At 38.5% G+C, this 17925-nt stretch overlaps 1 long non-coding RNA gene across 1 annotated transcript in view; it reads right to left on the bottom strand.

Annotated features, from left to right (window-relative positions):
* Positions 1-11833: 11833 nt before the first annotated feature.
* The window catches only part of LOC139752210 (uncharacterized), a 28671-nt gene continuing 22579 nt past the window's right edge, over positions 11834-17925 (bottom strand). Inside the window, exons 15-18 of the long non-coding RNA XR_011713521.1 lie at positions 17860-17898; positions 17545-17584; positions 15999-16037; positions 11834-15712 (exon numbers count right to left, since the gene is read on the bottom strand). This is a non-coding gene — a long non-coding RNA (uncharacterized lncRNA). The remainder of the gene's footprint in view (positions 15713-15998; positions 16038-17544; positions 17585-17859; positions 17899-17925) is intronic.

Raw genomic sequence — 17925 nt, 5'->3', positions numbered from 1 at the left:
GAGGTAAGTACTGAGAAGTCTTTGATGAAAGAGGTACATGGACGTGTTGTGGGCGGCACTCGCTCTCAGGTTCTCAGTCAGGGAATCAGTCTTCTTGCCTCCGTAGTTCCCCACATAGAGGGGCCAGAACTAACCATCATATAGTCATACAGTGAACAATGCTGGGCTAACCTTAGCCTGATCCTTCGTACAGCAAGAAACATCACCGTACAAACCCCGGTCTGCCAGGGGAATGTAAATAAGATACCAAAACACATCATCAGTATAGGTGGCCCACACCAGTAACGACACATGTGTACCCCCTCTGGTGTGTCATCACCCATGTATAAGGAAGACAGCTCTCTACAGACGACTACTTGTTAAGTCTAACTATTTTTAAGGCTTGACTGTTCATTTCTACTTTTAAGAGTAGTTAACCAGTTTCCTTGTTACCGAAGTACAACCCCATCCATACAACCTGACTAGCTAATAATCTTTGACGAGTGTCATCAAATGCTTTCTGAAAATGTATACACCAGCGTCTTTACTTTCATTGTAGTGTTAATCGTATAACAGAGAAAGTCGAGTTTGCAGTGATAACCATTCTGTATGTCATTATCTACGCGGATCCTCCAAATGACAATCTTGCTCCCAAGATAGTCTACATGAGTATAACAACAACGGACGTTAAGTCAGTTTGACGATAATTTTCGATTAAGGACTTGATACCTCCAGTGAAATATCCTGCAGTTTGAGATCTCCCTTTTCTTTCCTTTGGCTTCCTACAAATATGTCAAATTTCTCAGACTCCATCCCTGACTTTTCCCCCGATCCGTGAGATTTCAGCTATTCTTTAACCTGTACAGGTTTTCACTCTTCGCTGGGCGAGTGTAAGGATGGTGTTGGTTCCTCTCGAGACTTCTCACCTGCCCTAAGGCTCACGGTCTTACCTGCCACGACTCCTTCCACCATGTACAACATCCTGGAGAGAGGTGAAGACAGTGTTTCTCGCTCTTCCTCCGTCGTCGACAGAGGAAGGTGCCCTCGTCACCACACTGACAGAATAAAACCTGCTTTCAGTCGGCACCAGCGTCTGGTGGCAGGACAAAACTTACGGTCGGTCAATACACCACAACCTCCTGTACTGGAGACATCGCTACAGGGACTGTAACCTGGGATAACAGCAGCAAGAGCCTCAGTGCATCACTATGACCAGAGGGAACAAGTGTTCGCCAGGTTCAGTGCTCGGTGCATTGTGGCAAATGGTATGATGTTTCCCCAACAGGTGTTGCTCACATCTGCACACTTGACACACCACCAACATCCAGTGGGCATCTATAGGAAACATGCTTGTACCCCGATCAACTACACGTGTAGGTAGCAATAACACTTACATGACGAGCCACTGTGAGTACACACTGAGCTGTTTACTCATGACCCTGCAGCAAGAAATAAAATAATTAACCAAGGACCATTGTACAAGACTTGCATCTGATGAAGCAAAACGTGTTGCGAGAACTGAAAAAAGTGAATGTTTAACATGCACTGTTAACAAACAGTGCATTCTCACACTATACGCCTCCTAAAACATTCTTTACATATATATATATATATATATATATATATATATATATATATATATATATATATATATATATATATATATATATAATCCCTAGGTTTGCTGATACTCTCTCACCTCAACTCTCATTTGTCCTTTTCCAACTCCATCTTCCGTTAACCTGTTGTATATCTCCTAAATCACACTCACTCTTTCCTTACATGTAACACATATACACTTTTCAATAACATGCCAATGTACTCTGTGAACTACTTACTTTTTCTCAAAAGCCCACCTCCCACATGTCATATACTTCCATAGCATTTTTTTTTTATGTTGAAGGCTCCACTTACGAACAAAAGTCCACTGATATCAAGGTCGGGACTTAATTGTATAAAGAATTATGAAACAGAAAAAGAAAAGACAAGGGACAGTATCTATGAATTTTGGAAGAAGTGATCGACCTGTCTTTTGAAATATGCCAGGTCATACTTATTGGAAAAGACATAAGAAAGCAGAGTTCCAAAGCTTGGACGTGTAAAGAAAGATGCAAGTATCAAAACGGCCCACCCTCGAGTTGCTGATGGCCACACAATAATCATGTGACGCAGCAGCTTGGCGAGTATTGTGTGGGCTAGCTTGTGGTGTGGGCACACAAACAGCCAAGTAATGGGAGCAAAAACTAAAGCAATACCTATAGAAGGAAAATGAACCAACATTGCGGAGTAGGGTAAGTGGGTCAAGCTTGGAAGTCTGCCAGGGACAGTTCATAAGTCGAGCCGCTTTTCACTCAAGTAAGGATGCAGAGCTAGAATCACCCCCAGAAATGAAAGCAGTACTCAATATAAGGACGAATCAATTTCTTGTATAAACAGCAACTGTTCAAAAGACCAGTGGTTTCGACATCTAAACAGAACAATCAGTCTCTGAATACCTCCTACACACATAGTTTCATTTGCTCTCACTCTACACCATTCTTCTACCAAGCTATCATTTTCACCCATGTAATTTCCTATTTTCTTAAAGCCTTTACAAATTATCAATGATCTTAACACAACCACGAAGTTAAGACATCCGCCAACTGCTCTTCTCAGCACTTACCATATGAAAGTCCCTTCCATTAGCCCCACACTCACTATTAGCAACAACAATCACACACCTTCCTATAATCAACTTTCGTTTCTTCCAAATCAGTCCGAGATTCACTTCCTAATCACTCCAGTCCCACAACTCTGGTATAAAGGCCACTCACTCACTCGCAATATCCCATGAATCACTTTCTCAAAATTCACATTTCATTCCAATAAATTCTACATTTTGCTGTTATGTGAATGAGGAGTTGCATACAAGTATGGTCAAAAATAAAAGTGGTTTACAAGTGAGTGACGCACATACTGGTGATGAGAGAAGAAAAGTGTTTTGAAGAAGCCTTTTCACTGCCCGCAATTTCGATGCAAGGGATTTTAATGTGAAAGGGTGATGTGCTGTTTAAGGGTGTCAATAGGAGGCACTGGGTGTCTATGTTGATGATGTTTGTGGACATCTTGTGTGCAGAAAAAGAACTGGTGATTAAGAATGCCTGATTTGAAAAATAAGAGGCATATTTATGTATACTTTGATGAGTGGGGTTTCAGAGCAGTGGGTATTATTGTTTATGTCAATTCATACGTGTACAATGGAAAGACTTTTGGATGTGAATGTGATGACTGGGGTAGCAGGAGGGATGTCTTATCACACTCTAGGCTTTAGAAAATGAGACGACAGGTGGAAAGTGGGTGGTACATGTGAAGGTGCTTGAGACACTTTTGTACAGATATAGTAAGTGTTAACTGTACAAGTGGTTTGGAAATAAATAAGCAAGCAAGCATCATGGTAATTGTTTGCTACTATCTACATTACTGAGGCACAACTTAATGATCTAAAAATATCTTCAAAAAAATTGGGCCAGTACGAGTAAAAAATTCCATTGAAATGTTAAGAGAGTTAACAGGACAGTAGTCAAACTTAACATCAGTATGCAAAGTGAAGAATTTCAAGCTGCACATGAGTCTACTTATCATGGAGGGAACTCTACTGCAAACAGTAATGGGAAAGGTAGACTTAAGTACATAATAAGGCAGAGAAAAAACAAGTGTAGCGAGATCTCTGGCATAAAAGAAAAATGGAGAAAGCCACACACAAAACACACATCCCTATAATGATGCATATATGAAAACCTTGTACATATAGTGGTTACAAAAATAAAAATGGACAACTTGCACACTGTAATTGAAATTCACAGGATGCATAGATTGAGCAGATAAGGTCATGAATGTAGTATTTATTTATTCATTTATTTTGCTTTGTCGCTGTCTCCCGCATTAGCGAGGTAGCGCAAGGAAACAGACGAAAGAATGGCCCAACCTACCCCCATACACATGAATATACATACCTATACATCTCAATGTACACATATATATAAACACGCAGACATATACATATATACACATGTACATAATTCACACTATCTGCCTTTATTTATTCCCATCGCCACACATGGAATAACATCCCCCTCCCCCCTCATGAGTGCGAGGTAGCGCTAGGAAGACATAGGCCCCATTCGTTCACACTCAGTTTCTAGCTGTCATGTCATAATGCACCGAAACCACAGCTTCCTTTCCACATCCAGGCCCCACACAACTTTCCATGGATTACCCCACACGCTTCACATGTCCTGAATCAATACATTGACAGCACGTCAACCCCGGTATACCACATCGTTCCAATTCACTCTATTCCTTGCATGCCTTTCACACTCCTGCTTGTTCAGGCCCCGATCACTCAAAATCTTTTTCACTCCATCTTTCCACCTCCAATTTGGTCTCCCACTTCTCCTCGTTCCCTCCACCTCTGACATATATATCCTCTTGGTCAATCTTTCCTCACTCATTCTCTCAATGTGACCAAACCATTTCAAAACACCCTCTTCTGCTCTCTCAACCACACTCTTTTTATTTCCACATATCTCTCTTACCCTTACATTACTTACTCAATCAAACCACCTCACACCACATATTGTCCTCAAACCTCTCATTTCCAGCACATCCACCCTCCTCCGCACAACTCTATCAATAGCCCACGCCTCGCAACCATACAACATTGTTGGAACCACTATTCCTTCAAACATACCCATTTTTGTTGTCCGAGATAATGTTCTCGACTTCCACACATTCTTCAAGGCTCCCAGAACTTTCGCCCTCTCCCCCACCCGATGATTCACTTCCACTTCCATGGTTCCATCCGCTGCCAGATCCACTCTCACATATCTAAAACACTTTACTTCCTCCAGTTTTTCTCCATTCAAACTTACCTCCCTATTGACTTGACCCTCAACCCAAATGTACCTAATAACCTTGCTCTTATTCACATTTACTCAACTTTCTTCTTTCACACACTTTACCAAACTCAGTCACCAGCTTCTGCAGTTTCTCACATGAATCAGCCACCAGCGCTGTATCATCAGCGAACAACAACTGACTCACTTCCCAAGCTCTCTCATCCACAACAGACTTCATACTTTGCCCCTCTTTCCAAAACTCTTGCATTCACCTCCCTAACAAACCCATCCATAAACAAATTAAACAACCATGGAGACATCACACACCCCTGCCGCAAACCTACATTCACTGAGAACCAATCACTTTCCTCTCTTCCTACACGTACACATGCCTTACATCCTCGATAAAAACTTTTCACTGCTTCTAACAACTTGCTTCCCACACCATATATTCTTAATACCTTCCAAAGAGCATCTCTATCAACTCTATCATATGCCTTCTCCAGATCCATAAATGAATGTAGTAATGTGGCAATGAAAGAAATACATGTGGATTAGTCTTTTAAGACAGTATGGTTAGAGAAAACAAATAGCTGATGACAGGTTGGTTAATACATTGTAGCAGCACCATTTATCAACTTTGCACTGCATACCAAGGAAGCGAAGAATAAAGAAAACTTAGCTTAGTGATACTTCTGATGTTATGAGGAATGATGGGGTATACCTCAATGAAAAAATTGCTGTATACAAGCTGAATGAATGAGTGTACTTGTGGAGGGGGAAAAGTAGTACTTTTATAAATGTGGAGTTAATGGTTCACTTTAACACACAATGAAACAAACTAAAAGTGTAAGGTTTCTAATGCTTTGTTGGCTGTGTATCATATCAAAAACTTAGAAGTTAAATGGAGAAAATTCCTCTAATAAATCTTACCGAAATTTAGGGGGCATAAGTTCTGTAAGCAATGAGGAATAATGGGGAAAGAGGTAATGTATGGATGAGAGGCATGGGCTATAAGAATGTACAGAAGAGGGTGTTCTAAATAAAATGAAAAGACAATAGGTAGGGTGTGGAGGGTTAAGTAATGGCAGATTAAAAGATGTGTGGTAAGAAGTGTATGAGAGAGAGATGTAGGTGTACCAAACTGGCTTGAAACAAGAACGAGTGGGAGAGTGCTAGAAGGGGTTGGGACAGGTAAAAGAAGAAAAGGCACTGTGCATAAAATTTTGATTGCTTGGGGCCTAAACATGCAAGAGGATGAAAGGTGTTGCAGGACAGGATAAACTGGAGTTATGTGATATACAGGTCACGACGTGCTGCTAATGGATTGACCCAGAGCACAAGAAAGTGCCTGAGGAAACTGGGTGAAAGTCTGTTAGGCTTGCCTGTGGTTTCAGTACATTACACATGACAGCAAGAAAATGGAGGTGGGTGAATGGGGCCTTTTCTTTACCTATTTCTGGAACTACCTCATTAACATAGGGAAAAGGCAGACAGGTAAGAAAAATAACATTCCCTGTTGATGAATTTTTAAAATCAACTTACTATGATTTTCCACTTCATCTTGAACTTCAGAGGTAAAGCAAACGATGAAATTTCAATATTAAGATTCTTTAATGATATACCAAACAAAATACATCTTTAATGAATCAGTGACTATAAGACATTGTCTATCATATATTTTCAAAGGTAATACACAGATAAGGTTTATAGTGGGTACAAGCATATGACGCTCTCAGGTTTGATAGCTATCCTACAAGATGAAAGTATCCGAATGACATGGATATTTAAGAATTTCACCAAACCCGAGTTTGTAGATTTTTTTCATACATATTTGTCATTCCCCGCACCAGCGAGGTTTCGCCAAAAACAGAGGACTGAGCCTTAAGAGAGAAAATCCTCACATGGCCCCCTTCTCTGTTCCCTATTATAGAAAACTAAAAACTAGAGGGAAGGATTTCCAGCCCCCTGCTCCCTCCTCTTTTAGTCGCCTTCTATGACACGCAGGGAATACATGGGAAGTATTCTTTCTCCCCTATCCCCATGGAGTTTGTAGATGATTTGTCAAAAATTTAAACTGATAATAAAAGTAGTCTTCCTCTTGAGCAAGTTAGTTTGGGAAGTGAGTGAGTCAATCTGTCTTCTCTTGATGATGAAAATAATAATCATTTCAGGATGAGGTCTAGGAAAACTCTACCAAAGCTACACGATTTGATGATAAAATATGATTGAGTAGAATCTAAGTGATATACAAAAAGAGCGGGAGGATTTGCTAGAATATTTAAATGCTGATGAACACAACCTGCTTAAGTGAAGCTGTGAAAAATTTTAATATCTTTCTAAACTAAGGAATTTTTAAGACTAGTATGTTTTTAAGACCCTTGCTTCTAGCAAAGCTCATCCTAAATATGCCACATTCCAATACAGAGACCGAGAGGCTTCTTTCTCTAATGGCAGATGCAAAGACAAAAAAAGAGGAATAGGATGGGACCTGTGTTATTAGATTCCCTTACTATCTATCAATTCTAACATGATATGTAAAGATAAAAACTGTCTGATTTTGCAAATGAGACTAAAGTTTGGCACTTCATAACCAACAAATGTATGACCACATAGAGTAAAGCTTTCATGTTGTCTTCCATTCAGGATTATAATTAGTTATACAGCTGTGCTGATTATGAATGAAATCTGACCATGAAATGCTGCAAGTGATATAATGTTTCATCAGAGCTGAGGATAAATATTCACTTCCAATGTGGCAGAAAGTATGACATGGCTATAAATATTTACTATTCCTCTTTCATAAAATATATACTTTGTACTTTCACCTTTGCATGATGATCATGAAAAATTAAAAGAACTACCAAGGCAATGAAACATACCAAAACGAGCTACGTAAACTTTATTTTTTCCTATTCTTAATTTATAAGAGGAATGCAGAAAAATGGATGCATAATAAAATAACTTACTTTTCTCTAACAAACACTAGAGAAATGTCTGCATTCATTATTTGGTTCACCTTTCTCCATGAGGCTTATCAATAATTTCAAAAGAAATGTGCATTTCTTGTTGAAAAATGAGTTTAACTGAAGTAGTGACAGGCATAGGGACTTTTGTTTTTTTTCTATTTTTTTATTTTGCTTTGTCGCTGTCTCCCGCGTTTGTGAGGTAGCGCAAGGAAACAGACGAAAGAAATGGCCAAACCCACCCCCATACACATGTATATACACACACATCCACACAGTACTTTGTGGTTCTCATCTTTGCCAACACAAGTCCATTTTATTTGTAAATAAATGAGAAAAATACTTAGATTCGACACACTTGAATTCTTCTGGATTATCTAAACTTCAGAATTTTCATGGAATGAGCGTCTTACAGAATGAAGTTTCAATGGCATTCATTTGGTTACAAATCAAAAGTGGTGGTGTTGTGTTCAGTTGCCAACTTCATCAATGCTGCAGACAGAGTTCTAATGCCACTGGCCATTGTTCCCATGGCTGGTGAATATAAATGGACCCTTTATTGGCAAGGATGGATATTATCTGCCTTTGCTTTTGGTTATTTTACAATCCAGATCATAGGAGCAAATGCTGTTAACAGCTATGGTGGGCGAAGAGTTTTGTGTTTTGCTGTGTTATTATGGTCCCTTTCGACTGTAGCCACACCTTTGGCTGCTTCATATCTCCCTGCTCTAATTTGTGCAAGGGTTATTTTAGGCCTTGGAGAAGGACTAGGTTTACCAACAATCTTTCAACTGTTTGCACAACACATCCCAGCTGAGGAACGTAGTCGGGCCTTTGGCTACATGGTTGCTGCTGGTTCTGTTGGCCAGACTTTTGCATCACTGTTTGTACCTCATTTGGATTGGCATGTAAGTTTCGAGTTGTTTAGATTTATTGGCTTAGTGTGGGTGGTGTGTTGGCTGCTGACCTATCATGATCCACCCATACTGTCAGATGAAGAGGGACAGCAGCTGACTGAAAAGGTTTTGCTATATATATATATATATATATATATATATATATATATATATATATATATATATATAGGGGAGAAAGAATACTTCCCATGTATTCCCTGCATGTTGTAGAAGGCGACTAAAAGGGGAGGGAGCGGGTGGCTGGAAATCTTCCCCTCTCGTTTTTTTTTTTTTAATTTTCCAAAAGAAGGAACAGAGAAGGGGGCCAGGTGAGGATATTCCCTCAAAGGCCCAGTCCTCTGTTCCTAACGCTACCTTGCTAATGCAGGAAATGGCGAATAGTATGAAAGAAAGATATATATATATATATATAGTTTAGTGGTCAAAGAAGACAGTGAAAATACTGATTCAAAGCAGATTAGAGAGATTGATCACAAAAATAAGAAAGACTTCAAAAAGAACAGAAAAACACAAAGTAACTGAAATAGACAAAGTAATTGAGATAAGTGAAGTATCAGATACAGAAGGAAGTGAAAATGCAGAAAATACAAATCCAGAACAAAACACAGAGGACAAACCTGCCAAAACTTCTGATGTGACCATGGAAATAATAGATATTGTAGAAACGGAGAAAAATGTGAATGAGAAAAATAACCAGTCAGAGTGTTATGTGGATGATAAATGTGAACCATTAGAAAACAGCCCCCTTAACCAGTTACATTTAATTATGGATATTCAGCCTCCCTGTGAATTCCAGGATACATAAACTGAACATTATTGATACAGTGGTTAAATTGATGAGAACTGCTATTGACGTTTGTGTAAATAAATTATACATATCCTTTTTCCATAGCCAGAGGTTGAACCATTATGTGACATTCATTTTTTCATTCATTTCAAGCTAGAAGTTTCAGTTTTCTAAATTGTTTCTTACATTTTTCATATGTATATATATGTATGTGTGTGTGTGTGTATATGAGCGTATGTATGTGTATGTGTGTGTACGTGTATATGTATATATATATGTATATTATCCCTGGGGATAGGGGTGAAAGAATACTTCCCACGTATTCCTCGCGTGTCGTAGAAAGCGACTAGAGGGGACGGGAGCGGGGGGCCAGAAATCCTCCCCTCCTTATATTAACTTTCTAAAATGGGAAACAGAAGAAGGAGTCACGCGGGGAGTGCTCATCCTCCTCGAAGGCTCAGAGTGGGGTGCCTAAATGTGTGTGGATGTAACCAAGATGTGAAAAAAGGAGAGATAGGTAGTATGTTTGAGGAAAGGAACCTGGATGTTTTGGCTCTGAGTGAAACGAAGCTCAAGGGTAAAGGGGAAGAGTGGTTTGGGAATGTCTGGGGAGTAAAGTCAGGGGTTAGTGAGAGGACAAGAGCAAGGGAAGGAGTAGCAATACTCCTGAAACAGGAGTTGTGGGAGTATGTGATAGAATGTAAGAAAGTAAATTCTCGATTAATATGGGTAAAACTGAAAGTTGATGGAGAGAGGTGGGTGATTATTGGTGCATATGCACCTGGGCATGAGAAGAAAGATCATGAGAGGCAAGTGTTTTGGGAGCAGCTGAATGAGTGTGTTAGTGGTTTTGATGCACGAGACCGGGTTATAGTGATGGGTGATTTGAATGCAAAGGTGAGTAATGTGGCAGTTGAGGGAATAATTGGTATACATGGGGTGGTCAGTGTTGTAAATGGAAATGGTGAAGAGCTTGTAGATTTATGTGCTGAAAAAGGACTGATGATTGGGAATACCTGGTTTAAAAAGCGAGATATACATAAGTATACTTATGTAAGTGGGAGAGATGGCCAGAGAGCGTTATTGGATTACGTGTTAATTGACAGGCGTGCGAAAGAGAGACTTTTGGATGTTAATGTGCTGAGAGGCGCAACTGGAGGGATGTATGATCATTATCTTGTGGAGGCTAAGGTGAAGATTTGTATGGGTTTTCAGAAAAGAAGAGTGAATGTTGGGGTGAAGTGGGTGGTGAGAGTAAGTGAGCTTGGGAAGGAGACCTGTGTGAGGAAGTACCACGAGAGACTGAGTACAGAATGGAAAAAGGTGAGAACAATGGAAGTAAGGGGAGTGGGGGAGGAATGGGATGTATTTAGGGAATCAGTGATGGATTGCGCAAAAGATGCTTGTGGCATGAGAAGAGTGGGAGGTGGGTTGATTAGAAAGGGTAGTGAGTGGTGGGATGAAGAAGTAAGAGTATTAGTGAAAGAGAAGAGAGAGGCATTTGGACGATTTTTGCAGGGAAAAAATGCAATTGAGTGGGAGATGTATAAAAGAAAGAGACAGGAGGTCAAGAGAGAGGTGCAAGAGGTGAAAAAAAGGGCAGATGAGAGTTGGGGTGAGAGAGTATCATTAAATTTTAGGGAGAATAAAAAGATGTTCTGGAAAGAGGTAAATAAAGTGCGTAAGACAAGGGAGCAAATGGGAACTTCAGTGAAGGGCGCAAATGGGGAGGTGATAACAAGTAGTGGTGATGTGAGGAGGAGATGGAGTGAGAATTTTGAAGGTTTGTTGAATGTGTTTGATGATAGAGTGGCAGATATAGGGTGTTTTGGTCGAGGTGGTGTGCAAAGTGAGAGGGTTAGGGAAAATGATTTGGTAAACAGAGAAGAGGTAGTGAAAGCTTTGCGGAAGATGAAAGCCGGCAAGGCAGCAGGTTTGGATGGTATTGCAGTGGAATTTATTAAAAAAGGGGGTGACTGTATTGTTGACTGGTTGGTAAAGTTATTTAATGTATGTATGACTCATGGTGAGGTGCCTGAGGATTGGCGGAATGCGTGCATAGTGCCATTGTACAAAGGCAAAGGGGATAAGAGTGAGTGCTCAAATTACAGAGGTATAAGTTTGTTGAGTATTCCTGGCAAATTATATGGGAGGGTATTGATTGAGAGGGTGAGGGCATGTACAGAGCATCAGATTGGGGAAGAGCAGTGTGGTTTCAGAAGTGGTAGAGGATGTGTGGATCAGGTGTTTGCTTTGAAGAATGTATGTGAGAAATACTTAGAAAAGCAAATGGATTTGTATGTAGCATTTATGGATCTGGAGAAGGCATATGATAGAGTTGATAGAGATGCTCTGTGGAAGGTATTAAGAATATATGGTGTGGGAGGCAAGTTGTTAGAAGCAGTGAAAAGTTTTTATCGAGGATGTAAGGCATGTGTACGTGTAGGAAGGGAGGAAAGTGATTGGTGCTCAGTGAATGTAGGTTTGCGGCAGGGGTGTGTGATGTCTCCATGGTTGTTAGGGAGGTGAATGCAAGAGTTTTGGAAAGAGGGGCAAGTATGAAGTCTGTTGGGGATGAGAGAGCTTGGGAAGTGAGTCAGTTGTTGTTCGCTGATGATACAGCGCTGGTGGCTGATTCATGTGAGAAACTGCAGAAGCTGGTGACTGAGTTTGGTAAAGTGTGTGAAAGAAGAAAGTTAAGAATAAATGTGAATAAGAGCAAGGTTATTAGGTACAGTAGGGTTGAGGGTCAATTCAATTGGGAGGTGAGTTTGAATGGAGAAAAACTGGAGGAAGTGAAGTGTTTTAGATATCTGGGAGTGGATCTGGCAGCGGATGGAACCATGGAAGTGGAAGTGCATCATAGGGTGGGGGAGGGGGCGAAAATTCTGGGAGCCTTGAAGAATGTGTGGAAGTCGAGAACATTATCTCGGAAAGCAAAAATGGGTATGTTTGAAGGAATAGTGGTTCCAACAATGTTGTATGGTTGCGAGGCGTGGACTATGGATAGAGTTGTGCGCAGGAGGATGGATGTGCTGGAAATGAGATGTTTGAGGACAATGTGTGGTGTGAGGTGGTTTGATCGAGTAAGTAACGTAAGGGTAAGAGAGATGTGTGGAAATAAAAAGAGTGTGGTTGAGAGAGCAGAAGAGGGTGTTTTGAAATGGTTTGGTCACATGGAGAGAATGAGTGAGGAAAGACTGACCAAGAGGATATATGTGTCAGAGGTGGAGGGAACGAGGAGAAGAGGGAGACCAAATTGGAGGTGGAAAGATGGAGTGAAAAAGATTTTGTGTGATCGGGGCCTGAACATGCAGGAGGGTGAAAGGAGGGCAAAGAATAGAGTGAATTGGAGCGATGTGGTATACCGGGGTTGACGTGCTGTCAGTGGATTGAATCAAGGCATGTGTATGGGGGTGGGTTGGGCCATTTCTTTCGTCTGTTTCCTTGCACTACCTCGCAAACATGGGAGACAGCGAAAAAAAAAAAAAATCACTTATCAATACTATGAAAACTAAAGGGAAGAGATGTAAAAGAGTTGTTTTCATAGATTTTACAATGGCATGATGACATAACGCCCCTTAGTCAATATGCAGGAAATTCATAAGTAGATTTCTTTCTCCCCTACCCAAAATATATTCTTTCCATGGAAAAAACACTTACCAATCTATCTACAGTTGATTGTTTTGCGCCATTTACAGACCTACGAAGAAAGCAATGTATTAATATTTTGCTACACATTTAGGAGACACTACATAATTAACATTCAGGTAAAATACGGCCACAAATATTGTTTCACTAACCTCAAACGGTAATTTCAAGTTCATAATAAAGAGTGCAGATAAATCTCTAGTTTATATTTTATGACAAATTAATGATTTAAAGAAAAAAATGAAATAGAAATACAAGTCACATTCAAACTTCTTAGACTATTCACTTATTCACACTCCACCTGTGTGCACGCGAGGTAGTGCTAGAAAAAGACATCAAAGGCCACATTCGTTCACACTCAGTCTCTAGCTGTCATGTGACAGCTCCCTTTCCAAATCCAGGCCCCACAAAACTTTCCATGGTTTACCCCAGACGCTTCACATGCCCTAGTTCAATCCACTGACAGCACACTGACCTCAGTATACATTGTTCCAATTCACTCTATTCCTTGCACGCCTTTCACTCTCCTGTATATATAGGCCCCGATCGCTCATTTTTTTCACCACATCCTTCCACCTCCAATTTGGTCTCCCACTTCTCTGCGTTCTCTCCACTTCTTATACATATATCCTCTTTGTCAATCTTTCCTCACTCACTTTCTTCATGTAACCAAACCATTTCAATACACCCTCTTCTGCTTTCTCAAACATGCTCATTATTACAAAACATCTCTCTTACCCTTACTCAATCAAACCACCTCACACCACAATTTGTCCTCAAACATCTCATTTCCAACACATCCACCCTCCTCCGCACAACCCTATCTATAGCCCATGCCTCACAACCATATAACAAACACTGTTGGAACCACTATTCCTTCAAACATACTATTTTTGCTCTCAGAGATAATGTTCTTGCCTTTCACACATTCTTCAACGCTCCCAGAACTTTCGCCCCCTTCCACACCCTGTGACTAACTTCTGCTTCCATGGTTCCATCTGCTGCCAAATCCACTCCCACAAAAGAAAGTATCATACTGTAGTAACATTTTGTTACACAATAAAAAAATATTTTTCATTAAAACTATATTCAAATAAAAACCAGCAAAGAATATGGTTTCATAAAGATCAATCAGTAATTCCAATTTTCATTAGATACTTTGTCAGGCTTTGCTTAATGCCTAAATAATGTAACAAGTAGAAAAAAGAGAATACAACACAAAAGCAAATTCTGAGCTTATAAGACTAAAAACATATCTTAAAACACAATACCAACGGTAAATCAGTAAAATCAAAAACACAATTACTAACCTTTGGAGAAAAAAAAAATCTTTCACATCATCTTCCAGACCTGAAAAATGTATCGTTTAAAAAGGTTTTTTCTCCAACATGCAGACACAAACTTCTTAAAATCAGTAACTAACTTTAATTAATCATAACTCATATGAGTGGAAGATTGCAACATTTTAAGTCATCACAGACAAATGTTTGAAGGTACAGTAGTCCTGAGAGTGCTACACAGAAGCCACACATGATAATGCATGGAAGAGGATGAATGTACTGAAATGAAATACCTGAGGAAAGCTGATTTAGTAAGAAATGACAGGGATAAAGAGAAGTGTGGCAATATGAAGAGTATGAGTGAAGCATATGAAGAGTACAGTTGAGCCAGCTGATCAGGGAGTGTTGATATGGTTCAGGTAAATGGAAAATGATTGCGATGTTGACAAAACGATATATGTCAGAAATAGAGGGGATATGAAGAAACAGCATAATAAAATGGAGATGGAAGGTTGGAGTGTTAAAGGTTTAGAGTGTTCAGGGTCTACGCATGCAAAAGGGTGTGATGTATGGAAAGGAGAGTGAATTGGAGTGAAGTATACAGGGTCAACAAGCTGTCAATGGACTGAACTTGGCTTCATATATTTGTAACTACCTGGAACTACCACACACAGGTATGTACAGCTTGACTGTGGATAGAAGGCTGTGTTTTTATGTACATTAAACATATAAGCTGAACAATGGATGCGAGTATTGTGGCAATTTCTTTGACTGTTCTTGGAAATACCTTGCTAACATATGAAACGGTAAACATATAAAATAAGGATCTTTTATTATATCAATCCTTACATCAATCATAAGTTAAACAATCTTAATATATCTAAACCAACTAAATCTGAAGTTAAGGATCAATATCACATAACTAGCATTTGAATTTAAAGATAGAAATGGATATGAATGAAAAGAATATGAAAGAAAATTATTTAATACCAAGGAATGAGGAAAAATCTTCCTCACACATCTACCTTTAAACCCAAAAACAACAACAACGCACTCTGCCAACCTAAAAGAACTTCACCATGATCCACATATTGAAAATCCTAACAGATCAATCAAAAACAAAACCCCCTTTCTGAAGAAAATCAGCTGCAATACCATACACACATTAAATTCTAAAATGAAATATTTTTGAAGGTCTAAAATAATCACTCACCAATTTATCAGGAGCCAATTCTGTTTCTAACAACATCCAGGCCTACAAAAGAAAGTATCATACAGTATTAACATTCTGGTAAACAATAAAAAAATATTTTTCAATAAAACTATACTCAGAAAAACAGCAGCCTTGAATATGGTTTCATAAAGATCAATTGGTAATTCCAATTTTCATCAGATATTTTGTCAGGTTTTGCTTAATGCCTAAATATTGTAATAAAGAAAAAAAAATTAAAGCAAATTCTGAACTTATGAGAATAACAACTTATATATCTTAAACACAACACCATTGGCAAATCAGTAAAAATCAAAAAATAATTACTAACCTTTGAATGGAAGAAAATCTTTCACATCATCTTCCAGACCTGAAAATTATATTGTTTTCTTGAATATAAAGACACAAACTTCTTAAAATCAGTAATTAACTTATAATTAATCATAACTCATATGAGTGGAAGATTACAACTTTTTAAGTCATCACAGACAGACAAATGTTTGAAGGTACAGTAGTTCTGAGAGTGCTACATAGAAGCCAATCATGATAATGTATGGAAGAGGATGAATGTGCTGAAATGAAATGCATCAGCAGGGATGATTCAGTAAGAAATGACAGGGTTAAAGAGATGTGTGGCAATATGAAAAATATGAAGGGTATGGGTGTGGCAATATAAAGAGTATGGCTGTGACAGCTGATAAGGGTGTGTTGAAATGGTTTGGGTTTAAGGAGAATGAGTGTGATGTTGACAAAAAGATATACATCAGAAATGGAGGTGAAATGAAGATAAGGTAAAATAAAATGGAAATGGAAGATTGGAGTGTTAAATGTTTCAAGTGATCAGGGTCTAAAAATGCAAGAGGGTGTGACGTATGCAAAGTAAAGAGTGAAGTGAAGTATACAGGGGTCAACAAGCTGTCAATGGACTGAACCTTGGCTTCATTTATATATAACTACCTGGAACTACCACACACAGGTATGTAAAGGCTTGGTGGTGGATAGAAGGCTGTGTTTTTATGGACATGAAACATGTAAGCTGAACAATGGATGCGAGTTAATGTGGCCATTTCTTCGACTGTTCTTAGCAATACCTCACTAACATAGGAAATGTGAGTTAATGTGGGCATTTCTTCGACTGTTCTTGGCAATACCTCGCTATCTTAGAAAATGGTAAACATAGAAAATAAGAAACTTTTATCATATTAATCCTTAAATCAAGCATCAGTTAATCTTAATATATCTCAACCAACTAAATTTGAACTTAAGGATCAATATAACATAACTAGCATTTGAATTTAAAGATAGAAAGGGATGATGTGAATGTAAAGGGAATGAGAAAGAAACTGGTAATACCAAAGAATGAGAATGTAAGTTAATGTGGCCATTTCTTCAACCGTTCTTGGCAATACCTCGCTAACATAGGAAATGGTAAACATATAAAAAAGGATCTTTTATTATATTAATCCTTAAATCAAGCATCAGTTAATCTTAATATATCTCAACCAACTAAATTCGAAGTTAAACAATCTTAATATATTTCAACCAAATAAATTTGAAGTTAAAGATCAATATCACATAACTAGCATTTGAATCTAAAGATAGAAAGGGATGATGTGAATATAAAAAGAATGAAAAAGAAAATCTGATAATACCAAAGACTGAGGAAAATCTTCCTCACATATCTACCTTTAAACCCAAAAACAACAAATAATACATGCACTCTGCCAATCTCAAAAGAACTTCACCATGACCTACATATTGAAAATCCTAATAGACCAATCAAAAACAAAACACTCCCTTTCTGAAGATAATCAACTTCAATACCATACAACAATTAAATTCTAAAATATTTTTGAAGGTCTAAAATAATCCCTTACCAATCTATCAGGAGCCAATTCTGTTTAACAGCATCCAGACCTACAAAAGAAAGTATCATACTGAATCAACATTTTGGTACACAATGAAAAAATATTTTTCATTAAAACTATATTCAGAAAAAGAACAGCCTTGAATATAGTTTCATAAAGATCAATCGGTAATTCCAATTTTCATCAGGTATTTTGTCAGGTTTTGCTTAATGCCAGAAAAAAAAAATACATTAAAGCAAATTCTGAACTTATAAGACTTACAACTCATATATCTTAAACACAACACCAATGGTAAATCAGTAAAATCAAAAAATAATTACTAACCTTTGAACAGAAGAAAATCTTTCACATCATCTTCCAGACCTGAAAATCATATTGTTTTCTTGAATA

Source organism: Panulirus ornatus, chromosome 12 (assembly GCF_036320965.1).
Source record: "Panulirus ornatus isolate Po-2019 chromosome 12, ASM3632096v1, whole genome shotgun sequence".
Classification (NCBI taxonomy): Eukaryota; Metazoa; Arthropoda; class Malacostraca; order Decapoda; family Palinuridae; genus Panulirus; species Panulirus ornatus.
The sequence above is the reverse complement of the archived record's forward strand: the minus strand, read 5'-3'. Positions and strand labels throughout refer to the sequence as shown.